Raw genomic sequence first — 20262 nt, forward strand, 5'->3', positions numbered from 1 at the left:
AGTGCAATGGGTTGAGAAGCTGTTCTGTTTCGGTACTACTTTTTGCGACTGAAAAGTTCCGAACGCTCTAATGTACGAAGTATACATCTCTGGAGCAAACAATACAAACATACCGCATTTAAATTAACAACTACAGGCCTGAACACATGAATCTCCATATAAAATCCATGAGTTCGGTTGTTTTCTGAATCTAGATCAGACGTTCATCACAAGCAATTTCCCAAGGCAAGTAACTCATACTTTGTCTAGCGACAAGAGTAGTTCCCCTTCTTTTCACTCAGTTTCTTCGACAACAGACTGCAATCCGACGGTCAGTTTTCAACAATATTTCATTTAATAAACAGATCACACGCAACCAAATGCACACATCTCATCAATTTAAACAACATAAAGCGGTTTCATACACTATTTTCCCCAGAAAACTTAACTTCATACAGTTTTTAACGTTGGAACACGGGTGCAAAAGTTCGTCTGCTAGTCCCATTTGACGAAAGAACATTATCCTAACCGATACCAAAACATATACAGAACACACAATATCTGCCTTTGCCGCCACAGCAGAATAACAGCATATCTGTGTACTTGATTTTAGCCCAAAATAGGAAAACTGACAAGAAGTGTTAACAGAATGGAATGATTTGCACGGAACTATACAACCGCGCATTAATCGATCGCCTGCGCAGGTTGACTGGTTGAGAGAATAGGATTCGATCAAACTTTCGCAAAAAAACTCCTCTTTTCTTTGAATAACTGAAGAAAGGAGGAATAAAGAGGTTACACACCTCGTCTCAGTGATTATAAAAAAATAATGGTCTCAGTTCGCGGTCATGAAAAAGCTCGCTAAAGCTCGCATTTTTCATGATCCGCTAACTTCGACCATTATTTTTAATAATCACTGAGACTCGGCATGTAACCTCTACGTATACACATTCACTAGAATAGCAAAAAACAATAGGCACCAGTAATATAATTTGCGACTGAGACCTGCAAACCTCACTTTTTGTCATTATTTAATATACCCTGCAACAAAGTCATCCACCTAACAAATCTTGCAGAATAAAAAGGTACTTACTGGAATTATTGAGTTTAGAGGAGGCCGGTTGGACTTGGAGGGCGGTGTTGTTTTTTGGATCAGCCTTCTTCCCCAGCAAACCAATTTCAGTTTGAGAGGACTTAGACCAGTCCTTTCCTCTTCATCTGCCCACACATAGAGGAGGGCCCCAAAGGGTTTAAAACCGTGATCGTGATTGGCGTTTTTTGACCTTTCTGTGACCGTGATTGCCGAAATTTCCATTTCTGTGATCGTGATGGGACTTTGCCCGTGATCCGTGATGACAAAAAAATCAAGTCTCGTGATCGTGATCGTCATTTGTTTTCGTGATCGTGATGGGCATTATTGCAAAGCATTTTATTTTCAACGTACATTTTTTCACAGCTGTATTACACTCTATGATCCTCTAGTCTATTCGGTAAGGAGCCAACCCCGATTGAAAGGGAAGCAACAACACATTCAGAAATATGATTTTGAGAGCGATTGCTTCCCTTTAAAAGAACCAATTACACACTGACAAAAAGAGATCCAATCAGAAGGCAAATTGCAAAAGTCTACCAAACTTCATCCAATGGAAGGGCTTCGTGCAAAAGTTTTGAGTGAAATTCGAATTCGAAGATCAAAAATGGCGTGCAGCGGTACTGTCATCGAACTTCTGTTATATTTTGTGGATTCAAGCCAGACCAAAGCAGGCGGCGAGAATGCCTTCCTTGGTGGAAAGGTCAGGCTACGGGTCGGTCTTTCTGAAGACGAAATACCAAGGTATGTTGATCTATGTTGCTCTATGACTGTTCTGAATGTAGGCAAAGATCTTGAAATTTGTTCAAGATCTTTGAGTTTGAGTGAGATCATTGACATTGTCGACATTGCCACGTCCGGCTGTCACTCGCTCAGTGTGACCTCGACTGGCTCGAGATCGAGTCTGCGTTTAGCCAAAACCGAAACTAGAAATGTGTTTTTCATCCCAGCAACGTGGACACGCTTGGCATAGATTCTAATTGTCGCTTCTTTGCATTAAGCTTGGATTTATTTTAGCGCCTGTAAACTTTAATATCAACAATGGGTTAAATTCAGAAACAATGGCGGGGAGACGCGCCAGTTTGGGTCACTTGATCCTCATGTCAAAGACGATCAAAGTCATGTTCGTTGGGGATTTTGTCAGGCATGCTACTTTTCCGGTAATTGCCGGAAATCCGATAAAGCCGTTTTCAAAATCCGGTAAAGTCAAATATTTTCCGGTGAAGTTGAAAAATTTCCGCAAAAACGATCCGTGTGAATATCGCGCAACGCGACCGGGCGCCGGTCTCAATGAAGCCAGCGCACGTAGTAGTGTTGTTTTCACCAGTTTGGAGGTGTGTTGAATGGTGGTGGGGGGAGGCTAAAATGGGATTTTTAACAAGATCACAACACTATTACAACCCCTAAAATGATGCCCAGAATGCACCAGATTGCACAGATTTTAACCGTTTTTTGAAAAAATTTCCGGGGGGGCATGTCCCCGGACCCCCCTAGTTGGCTCGCCTGCTTCGCAGGCTCAGGCTTGTGGCTTCGCTACTGGTACTGCGCGCTTCTTTCAGGTACGTAAAACCGTTTTTGGCCTGTTGCATTCCTGTTTTTTATTCAAGGCCATGGAACCAGGCGATGGTGTACCTCAAATTGTACGGCAAAGTTGAAAATAAAAAACCCATCACACATACATGTACTTTAATTTCAATCCACCCAATAGTTTTTGAGAAAATGGGTTTACAAGATTTAGCTCTGGAAATGTGAAATTGTGCAAGTATATATTCATGTGTGTGAGTGAGGGTGTGGGGGTTGAATGTGTATGAGTGGAGAGAGAGAGAGAGAGAGAGAGAGAGAGAGAGAGAGAGAGAGAGAGAGAGAGAGAGAGAACGCGAGAGAGAGAGAGAGAGAGAGAGAGAGAGAGAGAGAGAGAGAGAGAAAAAACCCAATGAAAACAACATTCTTGTTACTGATTACAAATCATGATATGTATTTCTATGTGTGTATGAAAGAGAATTCAAAAAATAATTATAAAAAAGTGCAACAGTTGTCACTTTGTGTTGAATAAACAATAGATCCAGAGGAGCGAATTACTGTGTGGTTGTGTTTACTTTGACACGTGCTTTCTGTACATGCAACTTTTACCGTGACCGTGATTTGCCACTGGTGTTCGTGATCGTGAAAACAAAAATCAAGGTAACTGTGATCGTGAAAGCGAAAATTTCCCTTCCCGTGATCGTGATGATACCCCCCCTTTGGGGCCCTCATAGAGACTGCTAATTCCTCTCCCTATCCTGCATCCGCACCTTTTCTCTTGCAGGGGCAGCTCTGTTGTTGTTTTGAACATGAAACTTCCATAGCCTGGAAATAAAGACAAATTCATGAAAAGGATACACTATTCATCAATCCACCTTACAGTTAATGAGTTATTGTATCAAACTTCAATCATCATCAACTTCAAGAAAAGCTGACTTGAGTTTGACATATATACTCCCCTGCATGCGCACACACACACACACACGCGCACACGCACACACACAGTGATCATGCATACACAAGTCTGAGAACACACAAACACACAGGCACACACATACCCACACACACACACACACACACACACACACACACACACACACACATAACAAATGCACAAGACAATGATTTCCTCGACACTGTTCAGTGGGATAAGTATGTCTTCTCTTTTGGGTTACTATTCTGAGAATAAACACGATTTTCAGAGCTCTCTCATGTTCGGTGAAATACTGCTTCGAACTCCGTCTTGCACGCAAAGCGCACGTTTACTGTTCCAAGTGATCGATCAGTGACATGAATGGAAGTTTTAACAATGCATATACGTAAGGGAGTAAAAGTGCAACTTCAGAGACAAATATTTGAAAGGATCACTAACAGGCAACAAACATGTCAAAGATAATCGGACTAAGTACTACCACAGTACCAGTACTGAATGATCTCTATCAAGGCGAATGATTCGGAGTGCACCAGAGCTATTTGACTCGCATGATCGATTCAGGCTTTGCAGTCCTGCTCAGAGCAACTTGTAAACAGATACTGACTGTCTCATTGAAAGCATTATTTTCTGTCAGATAACGTTTACTATGTAACACTCACCTTGTCAGACTAAAATAATCGCCGAGAGACGCCATTTTGATTGTTGTGACAAATTGGACAAAGGGAAATCACCCAACCATTACAAGAGTGCTCTTTCCTTGGATTCTTTTACGACAGTTAATTAGCTATCAAAACTGTTGAATTTGCAAAGTAAAGTTATTCCTCGTGGATGGTAGCATTATATGTAACATAGAATCTTATGGTGAAGCTTTGAAAGCGATCTGAAGGCCTTTTCCCGGCGGATACTATCCCTTTAAAGACATCTTTCTGTACTGATAGAGAGACAGAGATAGAGACAGAGATAGAGAGAGAGAGAGACAGAGAGAGAGACAGGGGAGAGAAAGAAAGAGAGAGAGAGAGAGAGAGAGAGAGAGAGAGAGAGAGAGAGAGAGAGAGAGAGAGAGAGAGAGAGAGAGTGAAAGGGAGGGGGTTAATGATGGTGGAGGTAACATTTACAATTGTTTTTATTAAAAAAAATGTACTAAATATTTGTCTTGGAACTTTTTAATCAAAAATAAATATTTCTGATCTGCAGTTGCCTTTCGAAGATAACAACAAGTCGCGTAAGGCGAAATTACAACATTTAGTCAAGCTGTCGAACTAACAGAATGAAACAACTCACTGCATTTTTAGAGCAAGAGCGTATACGCGTAGCATCGTCAGTCCACCGCTCGATGCAAAGGCAGTGAAGTTGACAAGAAGAGCGGGGTAGTAGTTGCGCTAAGAAGGATAGCACGCTTTTCTGTACCTCTCTTTGTTTTAACTTTCTGAGCGTGTTTTTAAGGCCATGTGAGGGCCAAATCGCTATTTTCCATATATGATGATCAGCACTGTTTGTGTCGCTTTTGTTATAATACTGATGGTCTCTGAATTAAGAAACGTTAATGTGTTTGTTTATTGTGTATGTCGTTGCTATAGAAACAGGAAAGTAAACAGCAGCCATATTGGATTTTAGGAACCGTTTTTTCCATATCCAAATGCTCGATTTCTGTCCAATATTTTGCATAAATATAGATTTAGATCATATCTACAGATTTACCATTTATTTTTTCTGTGAGTATTACAGTTATTTAAAAAAATTTTTTTTTATCATAATGTTGAAATTTTGCGTAAAATTTAATATTAAAAAAATCGTAAAGCCAACATTTCTTTTCCGATTCATTATTCAAATGGTAACTCTGTAGATAGTATGTAAAAGTACAAGTATGCAGAATTTCACAGAAATCTAACCAGTAGATTTGAAATCATGTTGTTCCCAAATGTCAAAACATGCAAACTGAGGAAAAGGCAAAAACGCACACAATTTGTTTTGAAACCATTGATAGTTGTAATTAAACCCAAAATACAGTATAGACCGGATGTATAAAACACCGGATGTATGAAAGTCTGGATGTATGAAAGGGGTAGGCAGGGTCCCGGCAGAAGCTATTCTTTGTTATTACTTAGAATGTTCCGGTTGTATGAAAATCGGATGTATAAAAGTCCGGTTGTATGAAAGCAAATCTCTGGTCCCGAGCAGCACAAATGCGTTCTTGCAAGACCGGTTGTAAGAAAACGAAAGTAGACCCAAGTCACCAAAGTGTGGTAAGAGTAATTTCCCTTCCATAGCGACTCGAACTTGCAAAATGGCGGACCGCAAAGCGAAAGCTACAGGCAAACGTAGAGTGTTGACAGGTCCGAGGAGAACATTTACCTCCGAAATCTCTGTGGCCATTTTGAGCGGGTGGTGTCCACAAAGGTAGTCTAAATGAGGATGCCCTGAAAACTTCCCCACCAACTGATTTTTATCCAGATTCTATAACTGTCAACGAGTTGTTCTGTTTAATTTGTTTCTCCATTCAATCATTTTTTTTAACCTGTTACAAATTCGTCACGAAGACCCATAAAAGCCCAGAAGGCATTTTTGTTACATTTATAACCAGAGACATTGGTCATGGTTGTGAATCAGTTGTTATCTTTTTGTGTTTTTATATTTAGTCAAGTTTTGACTAAATATTTTAACATCGAGGGGGAATCGAAACGAGGGTCGTGGTGTATGTGCGTGTGTGTGTGTGCGTGTGTGTGTGTGTGTGTCTGTGTGTGTGTGTAGAGCGATTCAGACTAAACTACTGGACCGATCTTTATGAAATTTGACATGAGAGTTCCTGGGTATGAAATCCCCATACGTTTTTTTCATTTTTTTGATAAATGTCTTTGATGACGTCATATCCGGCTTTTCGTGAAAGTTGAGGCGGCACTGTCACGCCCTCATTTTTCAACCAAATTGGTTGAAATTTTGGTCAAGTAATCTTCGACGAAGCCCGGACTTCGGTATTGCATTTCAGCTTGGTGGCTTAAAAATTAATTAATGACTTTGGTCATTAAAAATCTGAAAATTGTAAAAAAAAATAAAAATTTATAAAACGATCCAAATTTACGTTTATCTTATTCTCCATCATTTGTTGATTCCAAAAACATATAAATATGTTATATTCGGATTAAAAACAAGCTCTGAAAATTAAATATATAAAAAATATTATCAAAATTAAATTGTCGAAATCAATTTAAAAACACTTTCATCTTATTCCTTGTCGGTTCCTGATTCCAAAAACATATAGATATGATATGTTTGGATTAAAAACACGCTCAGAAAGTTAAAACAAAGAGAGGTACAGAAAAGCGTGCTATCCTTCTTAGCGCAACTACTACCCCGCTCTTCTTGTCAATTTCACTGCCTTTGCCATGAGCGGTGGACTGACGATGCTACGAGTATACGGTCTTGCTGAAAAATGGCATTGCGTTCAGTTTCATTCTGTGAGTTCGACAGCTACTTGACTAAATATTGTATTTTCGCCTTACGCGACTTGTTTTTTTATGTTGTTGTATTTTATGTTGTATTTTATTTTGTTGTATTTTATGTTGTTGTTTTTATGTTCTTGTTGTTGTTTTTATGTTGTTGTTGTTGTTGTTGTTGTTGATTTTATCCATTAAACTGATTTTATGTTTAACTCCATTAATAATCTGTTTTGTTTGTCTATTCAGTCATTTTAGCCTGTTATAAATTTGTCATGACTGAAGAGCCATAATAGCCCAGGAAGGCATTTTTTTTGTACAATTAGAACCAGAGGCATTGGTCGTGGGTGTGAGTTAGGTTTTTTTTATGTTGTTGTTGTTGTTTTAATCCATTAAACTGGTTTTAAGTTTAACTCACTTTTTTGTATTCAGTGCGCGCGCGTGTGTGTGTGTGTGTGTGTGTGTTATAAATGTGTGCGTTTTGGAGAGAGAGAGAGAGAGAGAGAGAGGGAGAGAGAGAGAGAGAGAGAGAGAGAACTCAGAAAATGTTATTTGCTACGCCAACGGTCATTACAAAGCTTCCACGACCAAAAACATTGTCAAAAGCGCAAAAGGGTTGTGGAGGGAACACACACAATACAGTTGAGCCACACACACACACACACACACGTGCGCACGAGCGCACGCACGTACGCACACACACACACACACACACAGAGGGACGGGGGGGGGGGGGGGGGGGGGGGGGGGCGGAGAGAGCACGGCCTTATGCAAAGCAGAACAGTTCCTTACACAAACAGTTGCTCTTTCTATCGGTTGTCCTGACTGTGTCAGTGTATGTAAGTACATGTACTTTTCCACTTGTTATTCACAACCCTTTTCTTCTAACAAGGATATGTATCAAAACATTTAAACATAAAAAAACAAATAAATACAAAAATGATATGAAAAAAACCCTACTTTTATCAAGTAACAGACGCGTGGCCGGATGTATGAAAGTCAATCCACAATATTTTCATACATCCGGTTAACCGGATTTAGTAAAGGCCGGATGTATGAAAGACAAAAAGTGGGTCCCGACGACTTTCTTACATCCGGTCTCGACTGTACATACATGTATCACCAAATTCCACACTGAGGAATGTTTTTCACACCTTAGAGACACCGTTTAAAAGTTAGGGAAGACATAAAACATAAGTTATTTCAAACATGTGCAGTACACCTGGAAAATTGTTTGTTCCGAGTTACAAACAATGCATACACACACTCCCAATCACAGCATGCACACCAAAAAAAGCTCGCTCACTCGCTCACATTCACACACACACACACACAAGCTAGCTCCAAATTACGAAACGTACCCAAGTCATCAATTGCACGCGTACAATAACCACAATATATATATGAGAATAATGTTAACCACAATAACAATGACAAGTCGCCTAAAGCGATATAAAAACATTTAGTCAATCGGTATGAAACTTAAATATCAACACCACAAACCAGTCATCACCAAGACTACGAGATACATTTAGATAGTCTCGGCTAACAATACCGAGACGGATCACGCTCGTCTCCGCAAAGCATGAGACCATATATGTAGTACTTACTAAACCTATTTTCTGTAATTATGAGCACATTGTTAGAGTGAACATGACATTTCTATATATTTTTGAATTCAGGAAAAAATGAGGAATGCAATGCAGTCAAGGTTTAATTTGTTACTAAAAATTAGATTTTAATGACAACTTTAACAAGCAAACTCATTAATTTATTTTTAAGATTTTGAGCTGAAATGCAATATTATAGTCCGGACTTCGTCGAAGATTGCTTTACCAAAATTGCAATCAATTTGGTTGAAAAATTAGGGTGATACAGCGCTGCCTCAACTGCCTAAAAAAATCCGGATATGACGTCATCAAAGACATCTTTCCAAAAAATGGAAAAAAACATCTGGGGATATCACACCCAGGAACTCTCGTTAAGTTTTGTCAAGATTGGTCCAGTAGTTTCCTCGGAATCACTTTATACACACACACATACACCATGACCCTCATCTCGATTCCCCGTCTAAGTTAAAACATTTAGTCAAAACTTAGAACATGCCTGCAGCATATGCAGGGCCACCTTCCAGCTGCATGAACAAGTTCTTCCAGTCTCTCTGACTTGGCTGCCCGCACTTTGTCTCTCCTTTTACTTTGCTTGTCTCTCACAGCCTTCAGACTGTTCCGCACCCTCTTGTGCATCCTGGCTGCTCCAAGCCTCTTCATGTGATGTCCAGTCTAGAATCCGAAGAACTGGGCAGAGTCGGCAGCAGCAGCAGGTCCAAAGTTGAACTCTCTAAGAGCTGTACCAAGTCGTTTACTCACATGGTTCGCACACTCTTCCTTGTCAATGTGAATATCCTCACCATAGGGCTTGATGTCGTTGAGCTATGTAAAAGTCTTGGAGTCACCGTCCGACAGTAGTGTTGTGTAGCGAAGCTTGTTGGTGTTCACCGATCGACGCCATATGACACGGGCTGCTTCCACCTCCATCATCCTGATGAGCCTGCAAACAAGAACAAAATAAGAAATGTAATTTGCAAACAGAGTATTTTTTAAGTGTGTGTGTGTGTGTGCGCGCATGTGTTATTCACAGTCATTGTCCAGCTAATACTTCAATTATAATTAATGCGGAAAAAAATGAAATAAACATGGAATTACCAAATTACTGAATATTAAATTTCTAGCAGCAGGTATAGGTGCACTGAACATTGTTAGATTGTAAACGTTAAGCATAATGCATTAATTGATACCATTTGAACGTTTTTAAATACACTTGTATTGTGCCACACATACATGTACTATTTGCCATCCCCTGACCACTATTCTAGCTCCCTCAGTTCTGGGAAGCCCGTTGATTCTGAAGACTTGTGAATCTCTCTTGATGCTGTAGATACAGCTCTCTCTCTCTCTCTCTCTCTCTCTCTCTCTCTCTCTCTCTCTGTCTGTCTGTCTGTCTATCTATCTGTGTGTGTTTTCTTATTATTTTCATCACACACATGCACTCCCCCATGCCCTGAACTATTCAAGATACAAATTGGATTTTTACGCATGTGTTACAACTTTCATTATTATTATCATAAATTGATGATCTGTCTTTATGACGCTTTTTTTTTTAATCCATCATCCATGCCTTTGGTTTTGGTTTTCAGTTTCACTGGAATGCATGGAAAATAATATCCACTCATCACTATTACATTTACTTGTAATTTGCTATATATTATTTGAGTAAGTTGCTTAAATTTGAAATAAACTCTATCCAAATATGTCTGTGCAAACAGATATAATTTACCTTTATAGTTCACCTCACACTTGTCTAAGTGGTCCACGAGCCAGGCCGCATACTCCTCTGGCTTTTCCTGAAACAGCTTCTGCCCCGTAGACTCCACACCTGGCAGTAGGTACACATGACATGGGCATCAACACAGAGTCCAGTAAGTAAGTCCACAACACACCCAACTCCAATGTGCGAAGAGTGTCCACGAGTAAGCCAGGTGCCATCATAGCTCACAATAATGTTCAGGGTGTCGTCGACACCAAGAGTAGTGCCACAGTATCTTGCATGAACTTCTCGAACATATGCAACAGTGTCACTGAACACATGCTTCCGGAATTTCTCCAGTTGTGTGAATACTTGGCTGGCATGAGTATGACTATGAAAGGTCTTGTGGTGAAGTCCAGCTAAATCCATGTTTTCACAGAAATTTCTGAATGTGGTGGCTCCCAGTCCACAAGCAAGTGAGGAATACACTGCCTGTCTGTTCATGTCGAACACTTTTGTCTTGGCCTTAAATTTTGTCGCAAGATACTGTTCATACACGCTCTTCGCACGAAGAACAGTTCACCTGGGCAAATACTGCCAAGCCACTTGTTGGTCTGGAGTCTGTGCAAAGAGACAAGCACTTGTTACACTGTGGACAGCACAGACTTGCAACCATACTGTCTACTTCGGCAAAGTCTACAACACCCCTCTGGGTTTTTACCAGGGTTTCAGTAGCAGCAGATGACTTTGTGTCAACTCCACCGGACACAAACCTCTCATACGATTCTTTTTTGAACTCACTTCTTGTCTTCGTGCCGAGAATGTTTTCATCGACTCAAGGAATCGACGCGGAAAATGTAGCACTAGCAGACGACCCCAAAACCGGCACTAATTCTGCCACGTCAGCCAGCACAGAAGCTGATTGCGCTGATTTCTTCGCCTTCCATTGATTCTTCACTTGATCTGTCCTCTTTTTCGTAGATTTTGGGGCTCCTCTGGTTGTTGATGGCTTGGTGCGAACCATTTTTGCACAGGAGCGTGTACTTTCACTGCTTGTAAACAAGCGCCATTGTTGTACCACGTGACCCCGGTTGAACGAATCAAGATCACATCATACGTCATACTCTCCGTATAAGGAAGTTGGCGTAGATTGACCTACATTGAAAATGTTCCGTTAGAGCCGAAGTAGTCCGGAAAATAACGAAACAACGGTCACATGCAAACAGGGGAGGCTATGTAGCAAGCAACGTCATGCAGTGTTCGCCCTGTCGTCTGCTCAAATTTGCTGATCAAGGTGTTGAAAATCGGCAATAATAAGGCAAGTTCAAGACAAATGAACGCAATCAGGCGAGGGTTGGTGTATTGAATTTATTTTTATTGCACAAAAAAAACATGTATATGCAACATCAACGGCAGAAATTGAAAGAAAAATGACCACAGTTTTCCAAACAGTCAAAATGTCTAAATGCCCAAATCTGCCCAAAAGCTCAAAAATCACCCCCGCACATCCCCTTAATCCAAACATATCATATCTATATGTTTTTGGAATCAGGAACCCACACGGGAAATTGTTTTTAAATCGATTTCGGAAATTTCATTGTAATAAAATGTTTTATATTTTTAATTTTCAGAGCTTGTTTTTAATCCGAATATAACATATTTATATGTATTTGGAATCAGAAAATGATGAAGAATAAGATGAACGTAAATTTGGATCGTTTTAAAAACAAATTTTATTTTTTACAATTTATAGATGTTTAATGACCAAAGTCATAAATTAAATTTTAAGCCACCAAGTTGAAATGCAATACCGAAGTCCGGCCTTTGTCGAAGATTGCTTGGCCAAAATTTCAATCAATTTGATTGAAAAATGAGGGTGTGACAGTGCCGCCTCAACTTTTACAAAAAGCCGAATATGACGTCATCAAAGGTATTTATTGAAAAAAAGAAAAAAACATCCGGGGATATCATTCCCAGAAACTCTCATGTCGAATTTAATAAAGATCGGTCCAGTAGTTTAGTCTGAATCGCTCTACACACACACACACACACGCACAGACAGACAGACAGACCACACACACACACACACAGGCGCAGACAGACAGACAGACAGACAGACAGACAGACAGACAGACAGACAGACACACACACATACACACACACACACACACACACACCACGACCCTCGTCTCGATTCCCCCTCTACGTTAAAACATTTAGTCAAAACTTGACTAAATGTAAAAAGAGGCATTGAAGCCTCGGTTTTCTTATAAATACTTTGCACATTTTAGCAACCAGAATTATACAGTTTAATTGACCCATGGAGAGCCTCCGGCGTACAGCGGCCTTCATCAGGGCCTCCGGAATTGCTGTCTGAGCGAACGACGAAGAAGAAGAATACAGTTTAATTCTGTCAACAGAGTTGCATGCATGTTTCGATTTTTAACTCCAAACATGATTTCATGCACAGTTAACTTTATCTGTTTATCCAAGTGTACCCAAATATAAAATTCAATTTGTTTCCAAAACTAAAGCACCACTGGGCAAAAGAAAAAAAGTGTTCTATATAGTCAATGCTATTACTATAGTGTGAACTAATATTGTCTTCCACAACTTTCATTTTACATAACATAATGCTTGTGGGGTAAATATTGTGAAGTAATTTCCATTGTAATACTCGTAGCCTTGTCTCTTTAACCAATTCAAAACTCATCAGCCAATCTTTTTTATCAATTTCATAATTAAATTTCCTACTCCAAAATCCAATTGCACACGGTTCAACAAGTTTCATGCTTACTAATTCTTTTCTGAACTATTGTGCGTTGTGTACTTTCTTACCACGATAAGACGGGATATCCATCAAATCAATTTCTTCCTTTCTGTGCATCATCTTATTAATAACATTTACAACAACAGCACGAATCATGTTATATTCCTAAATTCTCTGTGGGGATTTTCCTAAAACATCACAAATGAACTGATAGGAAACAAACTCTTTTCTATGTAATGCATAATATACGCTAACAAGACCCTTTCTTTTCTTTTTTTTTTCCTTTTTTTATTTTATTTTTTTTTTATTTTTTATTTTTAGGAGATCAGACATTGTTAATCACACATGTGCGTGCGTTTTTTTATTGTTTTTTTTTCGGAAGTTTTTTTTTAATTTTTTTTTTATAATCATTTTAATTCTTATTAAGTTATTATTGTTTTCCTTCAGTCTCACTCTTTCTCTCAGCTTCACACTCAATGGACAGTAAACAGATCATGGACAATTGTTTTTAATTTTTTTTATTTACATTTACCCTCTCTCTCTCTCCTCTCTCTCTCTTTCTCTCTCTCCTCTCTCTCTCTCTCTCTCTCACACTTGTCCACACAACATCTCTCTCTCTCTCACTCTCTCTCTCTCTCTCTCTCTCTCTCTCTCTCTCTCTCTCTCACTGACTCCCTAGTCTGTCTTTCTCTGCATCCACTTTCTTTCTCTTCGACTTGTCTGTTTTTTTCTGAATTTTGTTCTTTGGAATTTTCTGTCTTCTTCTTTGTTCTTCTTTTTTGCTTCGTCTCTCTCTCTCTCTCTCTCTCTCTCTCTCTCTCTCTCTCTCTCTCTCTCTCTCTCTCTCTCTCTCTCTCTCTCTCTCTCCTCTCCCCCATACTCTGTCGGTCTCTCTCTCCCCCTCTCTCCCATAGTCTGCCAATCTCTCTCTCTCTCTCTCTCTCTCTCTCTCTCTCTCTCTCTCTCTCTCTCTCTCTCTCTCACTGTCTCCTCTCGTTCTATCTTCTCTCTCTCCACCTATTTTTTTTTTTTATACGTTTTGTCCTATATTTTCTTCCGTCATCATTTCTCCTTTTGTTACCTAACGTTTCTTTATTTCAATTTCACAGATAGCAACATATATGCGAGTCACAAGTCAATTATTTTTCTTAAACTTAACTCTTTTTCAAAAATACATCCGATCTCTAAAGGGGTACCGTATCTATAAATACCTATGCACATTTTTGCAATCAAGATCAGCAAATTGACATAGTTTGCTTCAGCGGATGAAATAGAATTCCTTTTAACTAGGCCAAATAGGGCATCCCGCACATCAACATGAATTCTTTTTGAACAAGCGGTGAAGAAGGCTTCTTCAACAAGATTCCACACTTTGCTTATTTTTATACAATAATAAAAGAAATGTTCGATATAATCTGTCTCTTCTGTACAATGTGTACAACTAATACTCTCAGCAATGCCCATTTTATACAATATAATGTTCGTTGGATAAATGTTATGAGTTATTTTCCAGTGTAGCAGTCTCAATCTTACTTCTTTTGATGCGTTGCTTGCTATCTGCCAAATGTCCTTGTTTATTTCAATTCCCATCTTTCTTTTCCAGAAACTGACTGCAATAGTGTCAGTTTGATAAGCGTCTACCATTAATTTACGAAACTGCCTGGGTTTAAATGTACTTATTTTTTGATAATCCATTACCTTCATAGCTTGTATTCCATTATCATTCATCTTCAAAAAAAGGGATGCTATTGCTGTGCGAATTGCCCCATATTCAAATAGTCTTGTTGGTTTATGCCCAACTCTTTCACAAATCCTGTGAAATGGTAAAAACATATTATTCTCGTATAAATCCTTCACATAGCATATATTAGATGTAACCCAATCACGTAGAAACATTGTCTTGCCACGATAAGCAATTAGAGAGTTATTCCATAGGCATAAATTCTCCAGCTGGGTCATTTTTTTCACGCAAGGTAATATCTTTTCATGGTTGTCAAGCCAACATTCTAAAACGCTTTTCCAGAACTTGTTTGTAATCAACCCCAACCCTTTAAATAAGGCTGGTTTGACGTTTGCTTGAAAGCAGCATAGATTTTTTCCGAGTTTGGAGAACATACTGAGTGGAATACTTTTCCAAGCTTCTTCGTTTGGTTGCAGTAATTTCGAAAACCATCCAAGTACAAAGGATTTTTGAAAGTCACCCAAGTCAATCATATTTAGGCCACCTTTACTTGTTTCCTGGCACATAACTTTTCGTTTTACCTTTTCATAAGCTTTTGTGTTTGAAAATCTTTTTTTCCAAATGAATCTGAAAAACATTGAGTTCAGTTTACATATGATCTTTTCGGGTATAATCAAAGCTTGCAAAGCATGTGTTAATTGAGGGATCAAAAGTGATTTTACAAGGCAAATCTTTCCCATTATACTGCAGTTTCTCTTAGACCACTTAATCATTGTGCTCTGAATATGATTAATTTTTTCCGTCCAGTTTTCTTCGATTTCCGAGGCTTCTAAATTATTACTAAAATATATACCAAGAATTTTGACTTTTGATTTCCATCTGAAGCCACATGGCTGCTCCTCAGAGTACTTCTGTGAACCCAACCACATGGCCTCCGATTTCAGTCTGTTCACAGCCAGTCCTGAGAACTTGGAGAAATATGACACCAATGTCAGAGCATTTTGCACATCATCAGTGCCTTTCAGAAAAAGCGTAATATCATCAGCGTACAAGATCATTTTCAATAGTCTTTCTTGATTAGTACTATTGGCTGATGGCAAGAATACCCCTTTAACTGACTGATCTGCCCTCATCTTGACTGCCAGCAGCTCTAAGGCGAGCACGAAGGCCATTGGTGAGAATGAGCAGCCTTGTCGAATTCCAGCGTTCATTTCTATAGGCTCTGACAACCACCCCATATAATTTACACAACTTACTGTTTCGTTCATGAGCGTAGTGACCCATCTAACAAAAGTGTTACCAAAATTGAAGCGTTTAAAGGCATACATTATGTATTCTTTTGATATTGTGTCGAAAGCAGCTTTGTAGTCTAGAGCTAGGAGTAGCCCTGGTTTGTTCGTTTGTTTGAGATGTGTAATTATATCATCAATCATTCTAACTGCTGTGCTACTATTTCTGCCTTTCATAAAACCAAACTGATTTTCATGAATTATTGTTCCAAGCACACTTTTTAGGCGTACTGCTAGACACTTTGCCAGTAACTTATAATCTGAGTTTAGTAAAGATATTGGTCGCCAGTTATTCAGATCATCCCTTGACAGTTGCTTCCCTTTGTGTATTAATGTTATAACTGCTCTCTTTTGGGTCGGAGACATTTGACCATTATCGAAAGGGGCGTTCAAGGAACATATAACCATTGTCTTTATCTGACACCAGAAAAATTTCATAAAACCAGTTGTTAGACCATCTCCGCCTGGTGCTGAGCCATTTTTCATTATTTTTAAAGCCTTTGTGATTTCATCTTCAGTTAAAATGCCCTCAATGCTATTTTTCTGTTCTTCGGTCAATTGTGGAACTTCTACGTCTTGTAAAAACATTTCAACATATTGTTCATCAAAGTTAATTCTTTTTTTGTATCTATTTGAATAAAAACGAGTTTGCTCTTTTACAATATCTTGTCTTTTTTTCAATACTTGTCCCTCCTCATTAGTTAGTCTATCCATTACTTTACTATTTGCTCGAGCCTTTTCTAGGTTGAGAAAATATTTAGTGTTTTTTTCCCCGTCTTCAATAAATTTTACACGTGCCCGTGCATGGGCACCTTTTGCTTCTCTAATCGCATACAATTCCATTTCTGTTTTATACTTCTCCCGTTGATCAACTAATTCTTTGTCTGTCGGGTTAAGAGCCAAGTTCTTCTCTATCTCATCTAATTCAGACTGTAACTCTGCTTTCCTTTTGTTTGATAATTTGTTCTTAGTTTTACAGTATGCCATGCACCATTCCCTTATTTTAATTTTGCAGAGTTCCCATTTTAGTTGATCATCTATTTCGGTGTTTTCATTAGCATAGTCTGTTAATAGTTTATTCATTGAGTCTACAAAAGTTTTATCGTGTAACAAACTGTCATTAAATTTCCAATATGAGGGTCCCCTCTTGATTTGAGACATGTTATGGGAGAGGGAAACGAGTCTGTGGACAAGACCCTTTCTTGCCCAATCTTCAAAATACAGTACATTTCCAGCATAAACAAAATATTGGTTATTCCATAAAAGCGGATTCAATAAGTTATCATCAATACATACATTGTTATCAAGTCAGGTTTTCAAGACAGTTTTCCAAAATTTGGATTTGACAAGTTCACTCCCTTTTATTCTTCGAAAATCAACATTTGAATAAAAACATTCACAATTTGAGCCGTACATTGAAAACACTGACTTTGGCACATATTTCCACTTATCTGTGACTTCGCGGGATGTCAGTCTGACAGCCCATTGTAATAAAAAGGAAAGCTGCATGTGTTTCAAATCAATCATATTTAAGCCACCACTTTCTATATCACTACACAATATTATCCTCTTAACCTTTTCAAATGCTTTTTTTTATTATTTTCTTTCTTTTTCCATAAAAATCTAAACAACAATCTATTAACTTCTGCTAATACATTATGTCAGGGATTACAAATGCCTGCATATAATAAACAAATTGGGAAATCAAAAACGTTTTAATTACAATAATTTTACCCATAATACTCAAATTTCTTTTCTCCCATGCCGAAATCAAGCGCTTAACAGACGTAATTCGCTCTGTCCAATTTACCTCAACATCAGAGGCTGATCTGTCATTACAAAAATAAATTCCCCAAATCCTTAATTTTTTCTTCCATTTAAAATTATAAAAGGTGTCTTCACAATGTTTCTGACTTCCTAACCACATGGCTTCGCATTTCGACAAATTCAACTTTAATCTGGAAACGTAGTAAAAAAAATCAAAAATCAATAAGGCATATTTTAAATCCGTTTCACTTTTCAAAAATAACGTAACATCGTCAGCATACAAAGCAATTTTTAACATATCATCCAAAAACCTATCATTGAAGCAATGCAAATTCAAAATACCTTTAACATTCTTACTCTGCCTAATCTTAATGGCTAATAACTCAATTGCCAAAACAAAGGCTAAATGCGAGAACGGACATCCCTGACGGATTCCAGACTCCACTGGAACATAATCAGACAACCAGCCTGCATAATTAACAGAGCTCTTGGCATCTTTCATCAAAACTTCGACCCAAGTTACAGACTCCGGGCCAAACCCAAGTTTTTTAAAAACATTTATCATAAAGTCTTATGAAATACAGTCAAATGCATGAAACATGTCAATGGTAACCAAAAGACCTGGTTTATCTTGCACATTCATTTGATCTATAACATCATCAATCAATCTTAATAAAGATGATATTTGCCTCCCTTTAATATATCCAACCTGATCAGGATTAATCACATTATGTACAACTTTGTTCATGCGCAGAGCCAAACACTTAGCCAGTAATTTATAATCACTGTTGGTTAATGAAATTGGACGCCAATTATGTAATTCATCTCTTGGAAGGTTTTTACCTTTATGAATTAACACAATGACAGCATTTCTTTGAGACGCAGACAAACTACCATTCTCAAATGCTGCTAAAAAAAGAGCGTAATATAAATATACTCACTCGGGACCAAAATACTTTAATAAATTCAATTGTAATGCCATCAGAGCCTGGGGAAGAACCATTTTTCATTTGTTTTAGTGCGTGTAACAGTTCACTAGCAGTTAAAGTACCCAGATGTTTTTCTCTTCGTCAGAAAGAGAAGGAACGCTGCAGCCTTGCAAAAAATCATCAACATTACCAACATTATCTTCTGTATGTATTTTCTTTTTATATAAATTCACAAAATATGTTTTTTGCACACTGTGTGTTTGTTTTTGATCTGTACACACTCTCCCTTCATCATTTTTCACGCGATCCATAATCTTTGCATTTGCACGTGCTTTTTCCAAACCCAAAAAGTATTTTGTGTTTTTCTCCCCTTCCTCGACCCATTTAGCGCTAGCTCTAACCTGAGTGGTTCGTGCTTTTTACTTGACTAAATGTTTTAACATAGAGAGGGAATCGATACGAGGGTCGTGGTGTATGTGTGTGTGTGTGTGTGTGTGTGTGTGTGTGTGTGTGTGTGTGTGTGTGTGTGTGTGTGTGTATGTGTGACGGAGTGATTGAGTTTGTGTTACTGTTTGTCGATTTCTTACGTGAGCCTCGAAGGCTTCGCCTCTTGTTTTGTGTGTGATATGCACTGTTTTGATGTCTTTTTATTCTTTTTTTGCAACTTAAATATCATTTTATGGTTTACTTCTCATTCATGTTACTTAATATTTTTGCAAAGTAGGCTACATGCAAATACTCTAGTCATTCAGTTGAAAACTGAAATGGTGCCTCTTGCATTTTTTTCTTTTTCTTCAAAAGCGTTGCCAATTGTGTTTCTAGTATGATAACTGCAGCATAGTTGTTGTTTTTCAGTTATTATTTTTTGTTTGTATCAACCTGCCCCTGAGTGTATCAACCTGCCCCAGACTGTATCGACCTGCCCCGGTCTGTATCAACCTGCCCCAGACTGTATCAACATACCCCAGACTGTATCGATCTGCCCCAGACTGTATAAACCTGCCCCGGTCTGTATCAACCTGCCCCAGACTGTATCAACCTGCCCCGCCTTGTGTATCAACCTGCTCCAGACTGTATAAACCTGCCCCAGACTGTACTATAAACCTGCACCAGACTGTATCAACCTGCCCCTGAGTGTATCAACCTGCCCCAGACTGTATCGACCTGCCCCGGTCTGTATCAACCTGCCCCAGACTGTATCAACCTGCCCCGCCTTGTGTATCAACCTGCTCCAGACTGTATAAACCTGCCCCAGACTGTACTATAAACCTGCACCAGACTGTATCAACCTGCCCCAGACTGTATCAACCTGCCCCAGACTGTATCGACCTGCCCCAGACTGTATCAACCTGCCCCAGACTGTATCGATTTGCCCCAGACTGTATCGACCTGCCCCAGACTGTATCGACCTGCCCCGGACTGTATCAACCTGCCCCAGACTGTATCGACCTGCCCCAGACTGTATCAACCTGCCCCAGACTGTATCGACCTGCCCCGGACCGTATCGACCTGCCCCAGACTGTATCGACCTGCCCCAGACTGTATAAACCTGCCCCAGACCGTAT

General features: G+C 38.9%; 2 long non-coding RNA genes across 2 annotated transcripts; both read right to left on the reverse strand.

Moving 5' to 3' along the window:
- Positions 1 to 3187: 3187 nt before the first annotated feature.
- Positions 3188 to 4424, reverse strand: LOC138948593 (uncharacterized). Its single transcript, XR_011450031.1, has 2 exons — positions 4184 to 4424; positions 3188 to 3415 (listed from the first exon to the last, which is right to left on the reverse strand). It is a non-coding gene; the product is annotated as an uncharacterized lncRNA (long non-coding RNA).
- A 4122-nt stretch (positions 4425 to 8546) lies between these two features.
- Positions 8547 to 11778, reverse strand: LOC138948578 (uncharacterized). The gene is made up of 2 exons (XR_011450018.1): positions 10292 to 11778; positions 8547 to 9505 (listed from the first exon to the last, which is right to left on the reverse strand). It is a non-coding gene; the product is annotated as an uncharacterized lncRNA (long non-coding RNA).
- Positions 11779 to 20262: the final 8484 nt, after the last annotated feature.

Source organism: Littorina saxatilis, linkage group LG15 (genome assembly GCF_037325665.1).
Source record: "Littorina saxatilis isolate snail1 linkage group LG15, US_GU_Lsax_2.0, whole genome shotgun sequence".
NCBI classification, from domain to species: domain Eukaryota; kingdom Metazoa; phylum Mollusca; class Gastropoda; order Littorinimorpha; family Littorinidae; genus Littorina; species Littorina saxatilis.